At 38.2% G+C, this 22391-nt stretch overlaps 1 protein-coding gene across 2 annotated transcripts in view; it reads right to left on the minus strand.

Annotated features, from left to right (window-relative positions):
- LOC128639107 (beta-1,4-galactosyltransferase 3) overlaps positions 1-22391 on the minus strand; it is a 443577-nt gene that overhangs the window by 420460 nt on the left and 726 nt on the right. Inside the window, exon 2 of one of the 2 annotated variants that reach the window (XM_053691264.1) lies at positions 14684-14761. The exons of the other annotated variant lie outside the window; for it this stretch is intronic. The gene's annotated coding sequence lies outside the window, so the exon portion shown is untranslated. The remainder of the gene's footprint in view (positions 1-14683; positions 14762-22391) is intronic. 2 annotated transcript variants of the gene reach the window in all.

The raw sequence follows: 22391 nt of genomic DNA on the forward strand, positions 1-22391 counted from the left end.
TGGGATATAATTTCAAACACCCAGGGATCCTAGACATCTCTTACCCACACCTGGGCGAAGAGCGAAAGTCTGCCTCCTACTAGATCCGTTACCGGATAGGGGACCGTTCCTTCATGCTGTCTTAAGAGGCAGCAGCAGGCTTTTTGGCCTGCTTACCTTTGTCCCAGGTCTGGTTTGGTCTCCAGACCGTCTTGGACTGAGCAAAAGTTCCCTCTTGTTTGCATTAGAGGAAGTTGATGCCGCACTTGCCTTGAAGTTTCGAAAGGCACGAAAATTAGACTGTTTGGCCCTTGATTTGGACCTGTCCTGAGGAAGGGCATATCCTTTTCCTCCAGTGATATCAGCAATAATCTCCTTCAAACCAGGCCCGAATAGGGTCTGCCCCTTGAAGGGAATGTTAAGCAGCTTAGATTTTGAAGTCACGTCAGCTGACCATGATTTAAGCCATAGCGCCCTGCGCACCTGTATAGCAAAACCAGAATTCTTAGCCGTTAGTTTAGTCAAATGAACAATGGCATCAGAAAACAAAGGAATTGGCTAGCTTAAGTGCTCTAAGCTTGTCAAGTATGTCATCCAATGGAGTCGATACCTGTAAAGCCTCTTCCAGAGACTCAAACCAGAACGCCGCAGCAGCAGTGACAGAAGCAATGCATGCAAGGGGCTGTAGGATAAAACCTTATTGAATAAACATTTTCTTAAGGTAACCTAATTTTTTATCCATTGGATCTAAAAAAGCACAACTGTCCTCGACAGGGATAGTAGTACTCTTTGCTAAAGTAGAAACTGCTCCCTCCACCTTAGAAACTGTCTGTCATAAGTCCCGTGTGGTGGTGGCGTCTATTGGAAACATTTTTCTAAAAATAGGAGGGGAAGAGAATGTCACACCTGGTCTATCCCATTCCTTATTAATAATTGCTTTAAACCTTTTAGGTATTAGAAAAACATCAGTACACACCGGCACTGCATAGTATTTATCCAGTCTACACAATTTCTCTGGCACTGCAATTGTATCAGTCATTCAGAGCAGCTAAAACCTCCCAGAGAAACAAGCGGAGGTGTTAAAGCTTAAATTTAAATGTAGAAATATCAGAATCAGGTTGCATCATCTTTCCTGAGTCAGAAACATCACCCACAGACTGAAGCTCTCCTTCCTCAGCTTCTGCATATTGTGAGGCAGTATCAGACATGATTCTTAAAGCGTCAGTATGCTCTGCATTTTGTCTAACCCCAGAGCTATCTCGCTTACCTCAAAATTCAGGTAGTCTGGCTAATATCACTGACAGTGTATTATCCATGACTGTCGCCATGTCTTGTAAAGTAATCGCTATGGGCGCCCTAGATGTACTTGGCGCCATTTGAGCGGGAGTCCTTTGAGCGAGAGTCAAAGGATCTGACACGTTGGGAGAGTTAGTCGGCATAACTTCCCCCTCGTCAGATTCCTCTGGTGATTATTTTTTTATAGACAGAATATGATCTTTATTGCTTAAAGTGAAATCAGTACATTTGGTACACATTCTAAGAGGGGGTTCCACCATGGCTTTTAAACATAATGAACAAGGAGTTTCCTCTATGTCAGACATGTTTGTACAGACTAGCAAGCTTGGAAAACACTTTAAATCAAGTTAACAAGCAAATATAAAAAACGGTACTGTGCCTTTAAGAGAAACAAGTTTTGTCAAAATTTGAAAAACAGTGAAAAAAGGCAGTAAATCAAACGAAATTTTTACAGTGTATGTAATAAGTTAGCAGAGCATTGCAGCCACTTGCAAATGGATGATTAACCCCTTAATTCAAAAAATGGATAAAAAAAAACGAGACATTTTTTAACAGACACAACAAACTGCCACAGCCTTTGAGCCCTTTAGAGATGTCCTATAGCATACAGGGGACTCCTGAGGGAAGCTGGATGTCACAGTTTGTAATTTTAACTGCAACAACTGTAACTTTTATACTACAACAGTGGAAAGCCTCAGGAAACTGTTTCTAGGCAAAATTTAAGCCAGCCATGTGGAAAAAACTAGGCCCCAATAAAGTTTTATCACCAAAGCATATATAAAAACAATTAAACATGCCAGCAAACGTTTTATATTGCAATTTTATAAGGGTATTACCCCTGAGAGTAAGCATGATACCAGTCGCTATTAAATCACTGTATTCAGGCTTAACTTACATTAATCCAGTATCAGCAGCATTTTCTAGCATTTTCCATTTCTAGAAAAATTTGTAACTGCACATACCTCATAGAGTAACCTGCACGCCATTCTCCCACTGAAGTTATCTCTCTCCTCAGACATATGTGAGAACAGCAATGGATCTTAGTTACAACCTGCTAAGATCACAGAAAACTCAGGCAGATTCTTCTTCTATTTACTGCCTGGGATAAAATAGTACAACTCCGGTACCATTTAAAATAACATACTTTTGATTGAAGATAAAAAACTAACTATATTTCACCACTCTCTCTTACTACCTCCATGCGAGTTGAGAGTTGCAAGAGAATGACTGGATATGGCAGTTAGGGGAGGAGCTATATAACAGCTCTGCTGTGGGTGTCCTCTTGCAACTTCCTGTTGGGAATGAGAATATCCCACAAGTAATGGATGATCCATGGACTGGATACACCTTACAAGAGAAAAATTGTTAACAGCGTTATTGATGTTGCTCAAGCATGGACATAAAGCTCAAATTTGAAACACTGCAGATGCACTCAACATTTAAAAGGACCACTCGATGCAGTAGAATTACATAAATTAACAAGTAAATAATAAAGACAATGATTTAACACTTACTCTGAATTTCAAATAAGTAGTAGATTTTTTTCTGACAATTATTTTTTCTCCCATTTTCCGGCCCCCTATATCTTGTGACAGACATCAGTCAAAGACTAGTATACGTATACCCTGTGAGCTTGTGCACATGCTCAGTAGGATCTTGCCTCCCAGAAAGTGTGAATATAAAAAGACTGTGCAAAATTTGATAATGAAAGTAAATTGGAAAGTGTCTTAAAACTGCATGATGTATCTGAATCACAAACGTTTATTTTGACTTGAGTGTCCCTTTAAAAAAAAAAACCTCAGGACAAGGGCAAACAGACTGTGCATGTACACAGCGTAGCGCAGTAACAGATGCATGACAAAATGGACTTTATGAGTTAGCGATGAAGCATCGATTACCTAGAAGCCAGATGTTTATAAAAGCATATTGCAAATATATTTATCAGATTTGAAATGCACTGCACAGCAATTCAGTTTCACTCTTCATTTCCCTTTAGAGAACACAAGTAACATTTTAGGCGATCGGTCACCTATGCTTAGTTTTTCCAACCAATAATCTTATAAGAGAGTAAGAGCAAATATACACTTCTGCTGCTAAATGCAGAAGTACACAGGCAAAATAAAAAACAGCTTTTGGAAGCTAATCGTTTAGGTCATAATAAAACCAAAATATAGGCTCATTTCCTGTGCCCTAAAGGAACAAAGTAGCAACGATCACATGCTCAATAACATTTGTAAGCATATTAGTACTATTGCTTGCACAGAACTAGGTGTTAAAGTGAAGATAAACTTCAACGTACTCGCTCAAGTCATAGGATCTCATTTAAAAAGTGAGTGAGACTTTCATTCATGAAATCTGTCCTTTATTCTGATCATCTTAGATTTTTACATTTAAATGCCGGAACAATAAGTGCTGTTCCTCCACACACCATAGGTCATCAGTTGATTGACAGATGACTCATCTGCAATCTACTAATCATTGTCCCCCCCCGCCGGGGACTTCAGCACCTTTGCACAAATGTCACGGCCCCGGGGGGAAAACAATGATTGATAGATTGACAGATGAGTCATCTGTCAATAAACTGACTATGGTGGGCGGAGGAACGACGCTTATCGTTCCGGCATTAAAATGTAAAAATCTAAGATGATCAGGATAAATTACAGATTTCATGAATGAAAGTCTCATTCATTTTTTAAATTATATCCTATGACTTAAGAGAGTACGTTCAAGTTTATCTTCACTTTAAACACTGTGTAAACATATTAAATGGACATGAAAATCAAAATGAAACTGTTGTGGTTCAGACAGAATTAATTTGAATGCTCTATTATCCAATTGACGGTTTACTCTTGATATCATTGAAAAGGTACTGGGAGCTAGCTGGTGATGGTGACTGCACATATATGCCTATTCTCCTTGATTCACATGATGTATTCAGCTAGCTCCTAGTAGTGCATTGCTGTTCAGGAGCTGATTTTAGCTTTGCAGGGGTTAAACACACAGTTCTATGCAAGCAACCAGAGCACTTACACAGCAGCCAGGATCCAGAGAGGTACTGCAATACTGATCCTGACCTGAATCAGGGGGAGCATACGTTTGCAAAATCCCCTTCTGTGTAAAGGGGGGGAAGAATGCAGAGCAAATCTATGAGCTTTAGAAGGACATTACAACTCTTAAATAGACGTGCAATATTTGTAATATGTTAAATTAATGCAGAAAATGGCAGCTATTTCCAGCTCCTGATGTATTAAGAAACTAGTGCAACATACAAATATCTGGATATACACAGATTTTTTTTGCTACACTTTTTCCTTAAAGGGACAGTCTAGTCCAAAATAAACACATGATTCAGATAGAGAATGTAATTTTAAACAATTTTCCAATTTACTCTTATCACCACTTTTACTTTGGTTCCTTTGGTATTGTTAGTTGAAAGCTAAACGTAGTAGGTTCATATGCTAATTTCAAAGGCCGCCTCTTCTCTCAGGGCATTTTGACATTTTTTCACCACTACAGGGTGTTAGTTCACATGTGTCATATACATAACACTGTGCTCACGCACGTGGAGTTCCTAGGAGCCAGCACTGATTGGCTTAAATGCATCTCTGTCAAAAAACCTGAAATAAGGGGGCAGTTTTCAGAGGCTTAGATACAAGATAATCACATAGGTTAAAAGTGTTTTTAGGGGGCGGAGCCTACACTCAAAGCGGCTAGACGCGTCTGTGAAGCTCTGTGAGTTTTTATAGATTTTTTGCAAACTACCTACAGCAAACTGTTGCTATTCTAAACTCATAAGCAGGATTAAGTTCTTGAGGTTTGATAGACTCTAAGAGCTGAAGATTGGACTGTGTTTTGCCTATGCTCTTTGAGTCAGCCACGCTTCAGACTTTCTCACAGGCCTAGAAGCCATTTTACAGCTACGCAGCACTGAATAAGGAAAGCGAGTCCTGTGTGTATTATGAAGTGTGGGTCTGGGGCTGCCGCACACTAACCCCCCCCCCGTACACCGGGGTTACAATATCCAGTATTTGGATAACAATCTTTACATTTGCAAGAGCCTTACAAAGTTTCTAAAGCAGGAAAGGGAATACTGATAATTACTGTTCAGATGGCTATGGCAGCAGTTGATAAATGGGAACTGGAGATGCAGAATTTGATACGGCACCATTTTGAGGACTTGGAGAGGCAGTTATGCCAGATCCTGGTGTCAGGAGGATTTATACCCCTGGAGGAATCAACACCCCCAGACATTGTGGAAAGGGCTGAGGAACCAGCAGGGGAGATCTCGGAGTCGGAGCGACATATGCCTCAGCTTTCCCGAAACCCATCTAATACAACATGGGAATCCGGACCGCTTCAGCTGCTCCAGAGCAACTGCGAAGTCTCCCAGAGTATACCCGCTATTACAATGGGACTTACGGATCTCTCTGTTTACCCCCTGCACTTACCGGTCTCCTATACACCTTCACCATCGACTGGCCAAACTAAAATGGAGAGAACCGGCTCATTAACAATTCACTGGGATCCATCTACAGAGGGGAGTCTGTCTTGGAGGAGATCGGTTAAGTTACTAATACCGACAAAGAAGTATAGGGCTCCTGCTTACACAGAGCAGTCCCGCTATACAGACATGAAGAAAGCGGTGAATAGCAATATGTCTGCTGTATCTGGAGGACTTTTATGTCAGGATCGCTCTATGGCAAAAGATGGGGAAATAGCATCTTTACCCATTTTACTGCACCAACAGTTGTTGATCTCAGTGTTACCTAACAGGGATCCTGGAGGTCTGTGCCTTTTGAACTATTCACGATACCGGGGACCCTTGGACATGAGAGTTCGATCTGGAATTGGCTAAATATTTTATTTCTATAAAGGTGGGTGTTGTAAACACTTCAGTAGGCAGTCGGCTCACGGACTTAAGATTACGTTCCCCACAGGAACTCCCACTTTGACTCTGACTTTTTGTATATATTTAATATGAAAAATACCCTCCTATATCTGTTTGCATAACCTCCTTCACGTTTACTGACAAAGTTTGTTATTTAATTATTGTGTTCGCATATGTATATAAATGTAGGTCATTGTGAGATAGCCACTTAAGAGGGAGTTAAGATTCTTAGTGACGGCAAGTTACATTTAGCCTCAGCATTGCTCTTACTACTCAGTTCTCTAACACAGTGTGAATGCTTTTTGGGAGTGATGCTGGAGATTTGCAGGGTCAATGTGCTCATAGACTTTTAGTCACGTCTATGCTTCGCTACGGTAACGAGCCATATGCCCTCTTATATAATAACTTGCTACAGGACTAATTAGACAACCTCACTGTGAGCTCTCTAATTGTCAAAGGTATGTGTGGGTCTGAACCTCAACTGCAGAACAATCAATACTCTGAGTGGTTTATTTCGCCTTACCCAGAATGTTACTATGTCTGGAGGTACACTCATTGGTTAATAAGTGAATATGATGTTATTTAGAAAACAACTCTGCACACTGGCTGTTCCGCAGGTTGTTGAGATTAAACTTGAGTAAGAGCTTAGATCTAGTTATGAAGTACTTAAGTTCTGCTACTCTGTTAAAGACTTTAAGGTACAAGTACTGAACATTAAAGTCTGTGTGGATTTCTACGTAGTATGGTGCAGAACCTAACTTAAGTTTAGAGAGTCTTAGCAATCCTAAACCCCTCCGGTTTTAGTACTTTCAGTTCTGATCTGCAGCGTGTCTGTCTGTTCTGTGAGCACAGCGTGGAACTGCAGCGGTGACGTCACCCGCTCTGTGTGTACAGCTGAGGGGAGGCTGTAGGCAGCTGAGTTTTCAGCGGTGAGAACCGCGACTGAACACAATCTAAGGTTTTAATTCCGGCTGAGTAGAAGCAGGTAAGCCAAGGCGCGTAGTCCTTAGGGGTCAGTGCATAAGAGTCAGTGTCAAAATTCCACTAGGGAAACTGGAGTTAGTGACAAGGCAGCTTCTGTTGGTTAAGGCAGCAAACGTAGGAATGTTGGTATCAGAGTAAATCCTCCTCAGTGTTAGACTTCCTTACGGCCACAAGTGAACATTTGTATGCAGTGACAGGATATAACCTGTATTTGTAATCCAAGTATTAGAGAGATTGAGAAGTGCATATACGGCTTAGCACAAACATAGCAAATAACCCTTACTCTAATGTTTATGATGTAATCTCTCTCCTGAACGCCTCCACGGCAGCTGCAACTTCTGCCCATTATATCACAGATATGTATTCTTAAGAATTCCTTCTCCATTACAGTAAATTACTCCATATGTCATTAGCCAAATTAGTTCTCTGTTGGAATATTTAGTAAATAATAGTTATCAGTATAGTAATTCTCTTATTATGGGTTCAATTAAATGCTTTCCATAGTCATTAAATGTACTTAAAGTATGTTATTTCCCAAACTAGTTGCTTGCATTTAGGGTCCAAAAGTGGCCCATTTTGTTATTTTCTTTGTTCCCCCTAAAATTCCCTATTATGTCTAAAACTCTTTTCAGGATGTCCAAGAGAGGCCTCTATTTTCCATAGAGGGAAGCCATTGTTTACGACTTTCTACTATATTTCATGGGGACTCTCCTTAAACTGAAAACCTGAGGTTATCTTATATTTATATAATTGGGCGATTAACTGTTTGCATATTGTGATACCTAATATGTATATTGTATGGTGATTATCCTATGCTTTTGAAACCAAGTGTTTATTTGCCTGTACCATGTTTTTTTTTTTTTCTCCTTAACAACCTCAATAAAAATATTTTTAAAAAAAAAAGTGTTTTTATATAACTGTGTTAGTTATGCAAAACTAGGGAATGGGTAATAAAGGGATTATCTATCTTTTAAAACAAAAATTCTGGTGTAGACAGTCCCCTTTAAATAATCCGGCACAGGAGATGCTGCAGACAACAGCCAGTTTTTTGGCATCCATTTAAAGGGATTGTATACACCATTTTTTATATAACTGCAAGCAATAGCTATGCTGCACATGCACAGTAAAACAGTGATATTTTCTATTAGAAGTCATTTTTATAACAGATATATTGCAAAAATGTTTCTATTTAAGCTGGAAATGCAACAATTTCAATTTTGGCTGGAATGAGACAACAAACACCATATAATTACAAGACATTTTATGTCTTGCTATAAAACATGTCAGCAGAGTCTAAACATTTTGTTTGCTGCAAATGTGTTTCCAATAGCCAAACCCCACCCACCAGTTGCTTTATTTAGGTTAAGCCAAGCAGGGCTTGATTCTACAGACAAGGCAGGCAATGGTCAATGTTATAAAGTGAATTGTTTTGCAGTGGTTTTCTGTTAAAACCACTAGGGGGAAATATGTAGCAGGGTTAAACTATGTAGGAAGGTTAGCCTTGAAATGTCAGCACGGTTCATTTACTGCTCTGATAATTAGAATATCCACAATTTTCAGAGCTAAAAATTATACATGGGGGGGGGGGTTCAAAAGAAAGAGAATACTTTGCCAAGGTTTTTCATAACACAACATTCTATATCTCAAGGAGGAGTTTACGGTTTAAATCATTTGATTAGTCTCTTTGTGGGAATTATACACACAGTCCTGTGCAACAATAAAAGTAATACAGTATTATTAGCAATATTACTACTTTATATTCATTTTGTGCTGTGTGCATTACAAACATGGTGACAAATGATAGATTATAAATGTTTCTTAAAAGGGCAATTACAGTGAAAAATGACAAGCTTTAAAAAAGGGACATGAAACCCAAAATATTTCTTTCATGATTCAGACAGAGAATACAATTTTTAAAAAGTTTCCAATTTACTTCTATTATCAAATTTGCTTTGCTCTTGTGTTATTCTTTGTTGGAGATACCTAGATAGGCAACGTGCACATGCCTGAAGCACTACATGACAGGAAATAGTGCTGCCATCTAGTGCTCTTGTTAATGTAGAACATTGTTGCAAAACTGCTGCCATATAGTGCTGCATGCAAGTGCACACTCCTGAGCTTACATCACTGCTTTTTAACAAAGGATTACAAAGAAACAAAGAAAATGTGATGATAGAAAGTTGTATGTTCTAATTTACTTCTATCTAAATCATGAAAGAAAGAGTTTGGGCTTTATGGGTGGGGGGTATCCTTATTGACCCTGCAAATGTGTGTATTTAACACCCTCAAAGGGATGGTGTTAAACACATAAAGTACCACATGGGAGCCACATAGAACTGCTGGTCCTGAGTGGAATCTGCCAATTACCCAATCAGCAGCAATATAGTCACACAACCCATCTGTTATTCACAATAGCCCTTTAAAAAGTAAATGGGAGGTCTTAGAGAAACAGGCAGGATCTCTCTATACCCAGAAGCTAGACTGAGATCTCAATCAGATCTCCAGGGTCTGACCAGTTTCTCTCAACGCTGTGCGATTTCCAATTTAAACCATGCCACAAACAAACAATGCCCGTATGTTTACAAAAACATTATTTTCTGAACTACAGCAATGGCCACAAGACAGCTATGATTCAGCACTACCTAGTCATGGTCCGTACTTGTTATAGCGGCTTTTAATACTACATGAGACCTCTCTCACTAAGCAGAGGAACATGCTTTGCTTTCTTTCTTTGGGGCAGGTAGTAAATCATCTGATTGTACAGCGCACTAACAAAAGCGCAATGTTATAGTATTTTATTATTATTATATAACTTGCATATATAACTGTGCATAACCCCTTAACGACCAAACTCGTATCCTATAAGACGTTGATCATTATGCCCTTAATGACCGGCAACGTACCCTGTAAGTCGCTGCAGTCCTAAGCTTCTCTCTGCCACGATCTTGCTCAAAATAGCGAGATTGTGCTATTCCTGCATGCCCCACGAGTGGGGCACTGCAGAAATACAGTTGCAGAGTTGTCGATGAAGAGAGGGCCACTCTGTGGCCCCCTCTGCATCGGCCAGCGATGGTGCCGTTCGTTGGTGGGTGGGAGCAGTAGCAGGGATGCTGGTGGGCGGCCCATCGCTGCAGGGACTTCCTGTTCCTGCAGTGCATCAGGAGTGCGCAGGGGGTTGGGGGTGTGTGCGTGCACGCTGTATTGATGAGGGAAGGGAGGAGAGGGAAGGGAGGAGAGGGAAGGGAGGAGAGGGAGAGAAATTAATTTTTGTAAAGGGATTGGGGAGGGAGGGTGTTGAGGGGGGACAGCTACACTACAGAAAATGATTAGGGGAACCCCCCCCCCCCAAAAAAAAAGAAAAAATCCATGGGCCCGCTGTTCCATAACCTGCCCGCCTGCTCTGAGGAGGTGGACAGATATCGCCGCAATTAAACCCGATCGAATACGATTGGGTTGATTGACACACCCCTGTTAGCGTTGCACCAGCAGTTCACAAGAGCTGTGGTGCAATGCTGAATGCGGAGAGCATATTGCTCTCCGCATTCAGCGAGGTCTGTCTGACTTTCTGCCAGTACTTAAGATGGCGGTGATAATTGTGAGGTGGGGGAGGGAAAAGAGCTGTTTGAGAGGGGTCAAGGAGGGATCAGGGGGTGAGATGTCAGGTGGGAGGCTGATCTCTACACTAAAGCTAAAATTAACCCTACAAGCTACCTAATTAACCCTCTCACTGCTGGGCATAATACAAGTGTGGTGCACAGCGGCATTTAGCAGCCTTCTAATTACCAAAAAGCAATGCCAAAGCCATATACAGTATGTCTGCTATTTCTGAACAAAGGGGATCCCAAATAAGCATTTACAACCATGTGTGCCATAATTGCATAAGCCGTTTGTAAATAATTTCAGTGAGAAAGCTTAAATTGTGAAAAAGTGAACAATTTTTTTTTTTTATTTGATCGCATTTGGCAGTGAAATGGGGGCACAAAATATACCAAAATGGGTCTACTTTGGGTTGTCTACTAAAAACAAATATATATATATATATATATATATATATATATATATATATATATATATATATATATATATATATATATATATATATATATATATATATATACATATACACACACACACACACACATATACACACATATACACACACGTCAAGGAATATTTAGGTATTCCTGACAGATATCAGTGTTTCATTTTAACTAGCGCTAATTTTGAAAAAAGAAAAATGGTTTGGAAATAGCAAAACTTGTATTTATTGCCCTATAACTTGCAAAAAAAGCAAAGAACATGTAAACATTGGGTATTTCTAAACTCAGGACAAAATTTAGAAACTATTTAACATGGGTGTTTTTGGTGGCTATAGATGTGTAACAGATTTTGGGGGTCAAAAGTTAGAAAGTGTGTTTTTTTTTACATTTTTTTATCATAATAAGTAAATTATAAGATATGATGAAAATAATGGTATCTTCAGAAAATCCATTTAATGGTGAGAAAAACGGTATATAATATGTGTGGGTACAGTAAATAAGAGGAAAATTACAGCTAAACACAAACACAGCAGAAATGTAAATATAGCCCTGGTCCGTAAGGGAAGGAAATTGAAAAATGGCCTTGTCCTTAAGGGGTTAACCCCTGCAAATTCATTAAACATAAAGGTTAAAGTCAGCTCCAGAGCAGAAATGCACTACTTGGAGCTAGCTGAATATATTTGGTGAGCCAAAGACAAGAGGCATGTGTGTAGCCACCAATCACCAGCTAGCTCCCAGTAGCGCATTGCTACGGCTGAGGATATGTGCATATGCTTTTTTTGTCAAAGGACGCCAAGAGAACAAAGTAATTTGATAATATATGTGAATTTAATAATGTCTTAAAATTACATCCTCTAACAACTGAATCATGATCATAATTCAGACAGAGCATACAACTTTCCAATTTACTTCAACTATACACTGGGCTTCATTCTGTTGGTATCCTTTGTTTAAAAAGCAAACCTAGGTAGGCTCAGGAGCAGTAATGCACTACTGGGAGCTAGCTGGTGATTAGTGACTGCACATGTATGCCTCTTATTGGCTCACCTGATGGGCTGCTCCTTGAACAAAGGATACCAAGATAATGAAGAAAATTGTAAAGTAGTATAAAACTGTATGCTCCGAATCATGCAGATCATTCAATAAACAAAACGTTAAACAAGAAGGAGTAGATCTATGGCTTCAAACACCTGATTACATACTCAATAATAAAAATAGACTGAGAATAATAAGATACAGCGTAACGCAATACAATATTATATCGTTTTCTGCTATTACAGAAAAACAAATCTTTATCTACAGTGGAAAGCCACTTAAAACAGTTTCATGTCTGCAAACCAGTAGAAAGCTCAAGTGAAGTAACCAAAATATCCAACTATCAGATCTGATTTTAAAGGGGTATTAGTTATAGTTTTTTCTATTTCTGCATCAGACTATTGCACTTTGATTTGCCTATCAGCTCCTGGGTTGTCACAAATATATTCACACCTCTTCTTCACGTGGTGCAGATCTCACTATTAATAAAAAAAAAAAAAAACTAAGCTTTACTCATTTACATCCCATTAACTGATACTCTATCAGGCATGATGGAAACATTTCCACATTGCTTAATGGGATACTAAACGCAAAAGGTGACATGATTTAGACAGAGCATGCAATATTAAAGGGACAGTCTAGTCAAAATTAAACTTTTATGATTCAGATAGGGCACGTCATTTTAAACAACTTTACAATTTACTTTTCTAATCAAATTTGCTTTGTTCCTTGGTATTCTTAGTTGAAAGCTAAACCTAGGTAGACTCATATACCAATTTCTAATCCCTTATCTGAATGCATTTGACAGTTTTTTTCACAGCTAGAAGGCATTACTTCATGTGTGCCATATATATAACATTGTCTATGACAAAGGAGATAGAGGGCTAGAGGGATAGAAGGTATAGCCTGAGGAAACAGTGCTGTGACACTGAGAAACGCGTTGCTGTTTTTAACTTTTGTAACAAATTTTTATACTCATTTTGCTGCCTATCCAATTCTTGGGACACTCATCTCATCTACTTTGTGGATCTCTGGACTCTCCTGGGTGGGACAAGGATTCCATTGGTTGACTACTCTAACACCGAGTAGAACAGACCTGCATCTAATCTTGGCATCTCTGGACTCTCCTTGGTGAGACGAGGATTCCATTGGTTGAATTTCCGTTGTGTCTACCGGACGGCTGGTTGGTTCCGGACCGCTAATATTGCACATCAGTGCTTTATACCTTGTGAGTAAGATTCTTAATATCTATGGTTATCTGTGGAGTTGTTTGATCTGCACTATGTGGCGCCCTCTATCTCCTTTGTCATAGATCATCTTATCCTGTGTTGTGGCGCAACACTCTAGAGGAGCTGCCTTCAGTCTTGGATCTGTGCCATTGAGACCATCAGGAATTATATTAGTAGGACTATTGTATTACTGAACATTATTTGGATTATTTGTCCGATCCATCTGTTTGACTTGGTGTTTGTGACTTGCTAGTATACTGTACATTATCACATTTTATTGATTGACTGTCCTACATTTGACGGTCGTTTGGTGCATATACTGCATTACTTATCCATCCACTCAGTTTCTATATATATTTTTAATTTGTCCATATTTATATCTAATCTGTGATTTGGCGCATCTTACAAGTACCTGTGTGGCTATTGTTGCCATCTGTGTACTAGTTTGTCTTTAGATAACATTGTGCTCACGCATGTGGAGTTACCTATGAGAGGTCTTATATAGAATTAAATCGTGTGAGCAGTTGGAATGGGTCAAAAGGAAACTCGATTGTGTCCTAGTAATAATGTAATAAATGACCTAAAGTCAAGTCCTATTGCAATTCAGACCTAGATTCAAAGGTGCAATCAGATACCAGGAGTTCAATTTTAGATTACAGTCGCTAAAAATACAATCGATACAAATCATGGATCCATGATGTACATTAAAACAAGATATATATTAAACATAAATAATAAACCACAAATAAATGGCATCAATGATAGTGGGTGCGCTGAAAGATTAGGGTGGTAATCCTATGGTAGCTCACACGGATATGCGTCTGCACCCTCCGCTGCTGGGAACAATCTGGAGTGTGGGTGTTCCAAAACATGAGATGGTTGGGGTGAGTGACCCAGGCGAGTCAAATACAATAGTGAAAAGTGAGTCAAATATAATAGAAAGGCGAACCAAATACAATGGTTAATAACTCAATACAGACTTGATTAAATTGACAAACTTAAACTTTAGAGTGTAAAAATCAAACACTGAATGTGAACGCACGTGCATACACTTGAAAAATGTGTCCAATGAATAGTGTCCAAAAGAAAAAAATGGTGAAATGTAAAAATATAGATGTGCCCAAAAATAAAAATGTATCCAAAAATAAAAATGAGGTGTATCCAAAGTAACAAAGTGTACGAACAGACAAATTGTGAATCCAATAGTGATTTGAATAGACAAATGTACAAACTTGTTACTTGATGGTGAAAGTCCTCAGGCTAGGTCCTGGTGGTTTCTTGTATTTTCCCAAAATACCTTCTGAGTGTTCCTGTAGAAATTAAAGCAATAGTGTAGAAGATACAAATAAAGAGTCTTGATAAAGGCCTCAATCTAGGCCAAAACGTGTTGACAAACAGCTAGTAAGCACATTTCCAATACTGTTTTTCTTTATTTATATGATCTTCTACACTATTGCTTTGATTTTTACAGGAACACACAGAAGGTATTTTGGGGAAATACAAGAAACTACCAGGACCTAGCCTGAGGATTTCACCATCAATTAACAAGTTTGTACATATATGTCTATTCACATCACTATTGGATTCACAATTTGACTGTTCGTACACTTTGTTTCTTTGGCTACACCTCATTTTTATTTTTGGATACATCTATATTTTTACATTTCACCATTTTTTCAATTGGACACATTTTTCAAGTGTATGCACATGCGTTCACACTCACACAGTGTTTGATTTTTACACTCTAAAGTTTAAGTTTGTTAATTTAATCAAGCCTGTATTGAGTTATTCACTATTGTATTTGATTCGCCTTTCTATTATATTTGACTCGCCTGGGTCACTCACCCCAACCATCTCTCACGCTTGGGAACACCCACACTCCCAGCAAGCAGTTAGATTGTTCCCAGCAGTGGAGGGTGCAGACAGATTAGTCTCTGATCTGCATATACGTGTGAGCTACCATAGGATTACCACCCTAGTCTTAGAATTTTCCATCCATCTTTCAGCGCACCCACTATCATTGATGCAATTTATTTGTGGTTTATTATTTATGTTTAAAGGGACAGTATACACTCATTTTCATATAACTGCATGTAATAGACACTACTATAAAGAATAAGATGCACAGATACTGATATAAAAATCCAGTATAAAACTGTGTAAAAACTTACTTAGAAGCTCAGTTTAGCTCTGTTGAAAAGGTAGCTGGAAAGCCCACTGCAAGTGGGAAATAAGACACTCCCCCTCCCTTTGCATATGAAAAGACCCTTTACACAAACAGGAGCAAGCTGGAGTAGGTAGCTGACGGTATTCTTATAAAACTTTGGGGCTTGGTTAGGAGTCTGAAAATCAGAGCAATGTTATTTAAAAATAAGCAAAACTATACATTTTTTTTTTTAAACAAAAACTTTATGGGCTATATAAATAGATCATCTACAAAACATTTATGCAAAGAACAAATGAGTGTATAACGTCCATTTAATATACATCTTGTTTTAATGTACATCATGGATCCATGATTTTTATTGATTGTATTTTTAGCGACTGTAATATTAAATTGAACTCCTGGTATCTGATTGCACCTTTGTATCTAGGTCTGAATTGCAATAGGACTTGACTTTAGGTCATTTATTACATTATTACTAGGACACCATTGAGTTTCCCTTTGACCCATTCCAATTGCTCACACGATTGAATTCTATATTAGCGTTATCACACCTCAGACGCTTCACTTATTACTAACCCTTTAGTCACCTCAGCCTTATTTTAGGCGCTTTGCACACACATACATTACAATTAAATTCCCCCTTGGTCTTTTGTTCAAAGCTAGAAGTGCAGTACCTTTAGCGCTTAGTTTTGAATCTAATTACCTATGAGAGGGCATGGATTGGCTAAAATGCAAGTTTGTCAAAATAACTGAATTAAGGGGGAAGTCTGCAGAGGCTTAGATACAAGGTAATCATAGGAGGTAAAAAGTATTAATATAATAACCATGTTGGTTATGCAAAAAAGGGGAATGGGTAATAATTGGATTATCTATCTTTCCTTTTTAAGGGATAGTAAACACCAAAAATGTTATTGTTTAAAAAGATAATCCCTTTATTTACCATACCCCAGTTTTGCATAACCAACACTGGTATAAAAATATACTTTTTACCTCTGTGATTACCTTGTATCTACGCTTCTGCTGACTGCCTCCTTATCTCAGATCTTTTGACAGACTTTAATTTCAGGTAATTAGTGCTGACTCTTAAATAACTTCACGTGCATGAGCTCAATGTTATCTATATGAAACATGAACTAACGCCCTCTAGCTGTGAAAAACTTTTAAATGCAGAGGCTGCCTTCAAGGACTTAGAAATTAGCATATGAGCCTAGCTAGGTTTAGCTTTCAACTAAGAATAACAAAAGAACAAAGCAAAACGTGATGATAAAAGTAAATTAGAAAGTTGTTTAAAATAACATGCCCTATCTGAATCATGAAAGTTTAATTTGGACTTTACTATCCCTTTAAAAACAAAAATTATATATATATATATATACACACATATATACATACACACACACACACACACACATATACATATATATACAGGGAGTGCAGAATTATTAGGCAAATTAGTATTTTGACCACATCATCCTCTTTATGCATGTTGTCTTACTCCAAGCTGTATAGGCTCGAAAGCCTACTACCAATTAAGCATATTAGGTGATGTGCATCTCTGTAATGAGAAGGGGTGTGGTCTAATGACATCAACACCCTATATCAGGTGTGCATAATTATTAGGCAACTTCCTTTCCTTTGGCAAAATGGGTCAAAAGAAGGACTTGACAGGCTCTGAAAAGTCAAAAATAGTGAGATATCTTGCAGAGGGATGCAGCACTCTTAAAATTGCAAAGCTTCTGAAGCGTGATCATCGAACAATCAAGCGTTTCATTCAAAATAGTCAACAGGGTCGCAAGAAGCGTGTGGAAAAACCAAGGCGCAAAATAACTGCCCATGAACTGAGAAAAGTCAAGCGTGCAGCTGCCAAGATGCCACTTGCCACCAGTTTGGTCATATTTCAGAGCTGCAACATCACTGGAGTGCCCAAAAGCACAAGGTGTGCAATACTCAGAGACATGGCCAAGGTAAGAAAGGCTGAAAGACGACCACCACTGAACAAGACAGGGCCAAGAAATATCTCAAGACTGATTTTTCTAAGGTTTTATGGACTGATGAAATGAGAGTGAGTCTTGATGGGCCAGATGGATGGGCCCGTGGCTGGATTGGTAAAGGGCAGAAAGCTCCAGTCCAACTCAGACGCCAGCAAGGTGGAGGTGGAGTACTGGTTTGGGCTGGTATCATCAAAGATGAGCTTGTGGGGCCTTTTCGGGTTGAGGATGGAGTCAAGCTCAACTCCCAGTCCTACTGTCAGTTTCTGGAAGACACCTTCTTCAAGCAGTGGTACAGGAAGAAGTCTGAATCCTTCAAGAAAAACATGATTTTCATGCAGGACAATGCTCCATCACACGTGTCCAAGTACTCCACAGCGTGGCTGGCAAGAAAGGGTATAAAAGAAGAAAATCTAATGACATGGCCTCCTTGTTCACCTGATCTGAACCCCATTGAGAACCTGTGGTCCATCATCAAATGTGATATTTACAAGGAGGGAAAACAGTACACCTCTCTGAACAGTGTCTGGGAGGCTGTGGTTGCTGCTGCACGCAATGTTGATGGGGAACAGATCAAAACACTGACAGAATCCATGAATGGCAGGCTTTTGAGTGTCCTTGCAAAGAAAGGTGGCTATATTGGTCACTGATTTGTTTTTGTTTTGTTTTTGAATGTCAGAAATGTATATTTGTGAATGTTGAGATGTTATATTGGTTTCACTGGTAAAAATAAATAATTGAAATGGGTATATATTTGTTTTTTGTTAAGTTGCCTAATAATTATGCACAGTAATAGTCACCTGCACACACAGATATCCCCCTAAAATAGCTAAAACTAAAAACAAACTAAAAACTACTTCCAAAAATATTCAGCTTTGATATTAATGAGTTTTTTGGGTTCATTGAGAACATGGTTGTTGTTCAATAATAAAATTAATCCTCAAAAATACAACTTGCGTAATAATTCTGCACTCCCTGTATCTATTATATATATATATATATATATATATATACATATACACACACATGCAACAACTAAAATCGGTATAATCGATTATGAAAATAGTTGTCTCATAATCGATTAGTTGGTCTGTAAACAGAGAGTCTAAGTCACTGCGCTTCAAAAAGAAAATACTGACAGATAAAGCCAATAGCTATGGGGAATCTCCTTAAATCCTTATTTTGAAATTGCACAAAGAAAATGTTGTACGTGAAAACACATACAAAACAAAACTATGGCGCGCAAAAATAGCTAAATAAAGTATCCGGCTGAACAAACAAAAATAATGTATTTATACATGATAAACAATAAAATTTTAAAAAAGTACTTTTACATAAACATGAAGCAATACTATAAAAACAATCTTGCAATGGTTATACACTTATACCAATGGATGCACACGTAGTATAGCTTGCATGCTTCTCTCATGCAAGGCTATACTATACAGTTGTGCTCATAAGTTTACATACCCTGGCAGAATTTATGATTTCTTGGCCATTTTTCAGAGAATATGAATGATAACACAAAAAATTCAGCTGCCTGTGGTTAGTGTTTGGCTGAAACCATTTATTATCAATCAACTGTGTTTACTCTTTTTAAATCATAATGGAAACAGAAACTACCCAAATGACCCTGAACAAAAGTTTACATACCCTGGTGATTTTGGCCTGATAACATGCACACAAGTTGACACAAAGGGGTTTGAATGGCTATTAAAGGTAACCATCCTCACCTGTGATCTGTTTGCTTGTAATTAGTGTGTGTGTATAAAAGGTCAATGAGTTTCTGGATTCCTGACAGACCCTTGCATCTTTTATCCAATGCTGCATTGACGTTTCTAAGTTCAGAGTCATGGGAAAAGCAAAAGAATTATCTAAGGATCTGCGGGAAAAGGTAGATGAACTGTATAAAACAGGAAAGGGATATAAAAAGATATCAAAGGAATTGAGAATGCCAATCAGCAGTGTTCAAACTCTAATCAAGAAGTGGAAAATGAGGGGTTCTGTTGAAACCAAACCATGGTTAGGAAGACCAACTAAACTTTCAGCCACAACTACCAGGAAAATTGTTCGGGATGCAAAGAAAAACCCACAAATAACTTCAGGTGAAATACAGGACTCTCTGAAAACATGTGGTGTGGCTGTTTCAAGATGCACAATAAGGAGGCACTTGAAGAAAACCATTACTGCACAAATGCCACAAAGTATCCCGCTTACAATACGCCAAACCGCACAGAGAAAAGCCTCAAACCTTCTGGTTCAAAGTCATTTGGAGTGATGAGACCAAAATTGAGCTTTTTGGCCACAACCATAAACACTACATTTGGAGGAGTCGACAAAGGCTATCAGGAAAGCCTGTGTGTTGGAAAGTTGGCCATCTGTGCTCTACAGAAAGGCTTGAGAAACAAGCACCAGAGAGCCACTGGAGCCTTAAAATTAGTCCATGGCACCCACGTTTAGAGTCCCCAAGCCCCCACTGGACGTCAGCATCAAACATTAGCGTAGTGCAATGCAAGAAAATCAATTTTCTTGCATTGTCTGTATAGCATATGAAATTTGCTGTATAGTGATTAAGTTGCGGTCAAAGTAAGAAACGCATGCTAATGTGCATTTCATTGTTTGCCTGTTCCTCTATGTTGTGCCTATTCTCTCATACTGACCATATTGTTCTAGTTACATGATAACATGTCACATATTTCATTCACATGCACTTATTATTAAAGTGCATGTAAAGTCAATGGTATCGCACAATCTGAAAATGTTTATCAATAAAAATTAACTTAAGTTTAAGTCATCGTTTATTTTAAAAAGTTCAATTATATCGATCTATATACTTATTTAATGTGAATCTTCTTGCTCGCTTCCTCCGCCCGCCATTTTGGACCGCGTTTATAACCTTGATTGACACTGTAGTCAACTAATAATCAGTCATACCCCGTGGCGTCCAGCCCCTTTTCGTGTATGTCACTATTTATTTATGCGCATGCGTCTTTCTGTATGCGCATGCGTAAACAAACTGTGCTTTGATTTAGAAGCGCTGCGCGTCCACGATTAGGCAGTGGATTAGATTAGGCAGTGGATGTTAAACGCATGCGCAAAAGACCGCTCTATACGTTATGAGGAATAAATAGAGGAAGTAATGGATGGGAGGAGCTACCATCGAAAACGGAGATACGTTTTAAAATAAAATATATAGTGGTATTTTGCAAATTTGGTAAAAAAAATAATGCGTTTTGACTAATACACTGACTATGAATAAATATATGTTCTTTAAAACTGCAAAATTTACATTCACTTTAAGCTCAGACAGATTTGTGCATTAGCTTTGCTGTAATTGATTACAGGCTATATTTGTTTACTATGTCATTGGGTGGTTACCATAACTACCTTTTGGCGGTTTTTTTGGTCCTAATTGGGGGGTGGGGTTTGTGTAATGTTTGCTATATATTGTTTGCACTTTGTATACACTGTGTCTGAGGAAGGGGATATATATATATATATATATATATATATATATATATATATATATATATATATATATATAAATATATATATATATTGTCTTTAAAAAGTGTAAGCATATTTAGTTTTAGGGCAGCCTTCTGATTATCCCAGGAATTCTTAAAGTCCCTCAAAGATAGATATATAACCAAAAGATTCTGTATCATAGATTTTGATCAAAATTTGTCGAGCCCTGCTCTAACAAACTATATAATGCGATTTTACCACTAAAATAATGTCTGTTTAAATACTTTCAGAAAAAAATGCACTGGTTCCTAAGCTTGTTTTGTGACAGCAATAGGGACACAGGGCAGAACCACACAGTATGGTTAAAGGGACACTGAACCCAATTTTTTTTTCCTTTCGTGATTCATATAGAGCATGCAATGTTTAACAACTTTCTAATTTACTCCTATTATCAAATTTTCTTCGTTCTCCTGCTTTCTTTATTTGAAAAAGGCATCTAAGCTATTTTTTTGGTTCAGACCATGGAAAGCACTTGTTTATTGGTAGGTGAATTTACCCACCAATCAGCAAGAACACAGTGTTCACCAAAAATGGGCCGGCATCTAAACATACATTCTTGCATTTCAAATAAAGATACCAAGAGAATGAAAAGAATAGGAGTAAATTAGAAAGTTGCTTAAAATTGCATGCTCTGAATCACGATAGAAAAAAATCGGGCCCAGTGTCCCTTTAATGGCACTCAATCATGCACAGAAGGCTCAGGACCCCCCACCTTAACTGAGAGGTAGCTGAAGAATAATATTCCACAATGTTACAGAGGGTCTATATTCATTACATACAAAACTAAATAAGATGGATTGCTACAGATTTCCCAGATATGATTCTTCTAGTCAAGATGCAAATTCTAACCATGCAAATCCTTTTTAAGGTAAGAGCTCAAACAAGGCTACACCCCACTTGATACAGATGTACTGCAGTGCATGACAATTACACAAGTACTTATTTATCAGATTCACCTATAATGTCACTTGTTACTTTTAAAGGAACCACAGAATGTTGAATAAAAACAAAAATGCAGGGCATCAAGAAGACATAGATAACCTTTTCCCTGTCAAGTATAAACTTGTATACATACAACCTCTCTCCATATACTTAAAAGTTCAGCTTGCTCATTTTTAAACTGGCTGTATTGTGTAAACCTCATTTTCACTTCCTAAACATTCTGTGTGGCTTGTTAGGATCAGTTTCGTTCTCTGTCTCTCTTTGTGAAATGTAGAGCATCAAAAAAAATGAGCCATGAAAGAAAAGAAAATGGGG

The sequence above is a fragment of the Bombina bombina genome, chromosome 8 (genome assembly GCF_027579735.1).
Source record: "Bombina bombina isolate aBomBom1 chromosome 8, aBomBom1.pri, whole genome shotgun sequence".
Taxonomy (NCBI): domain Eukaryota; kingdom Metazoa; phylum Chordata; class Amphibia; order Anura; family Bombinatoridae; genus Bombina; species Bombina bombina.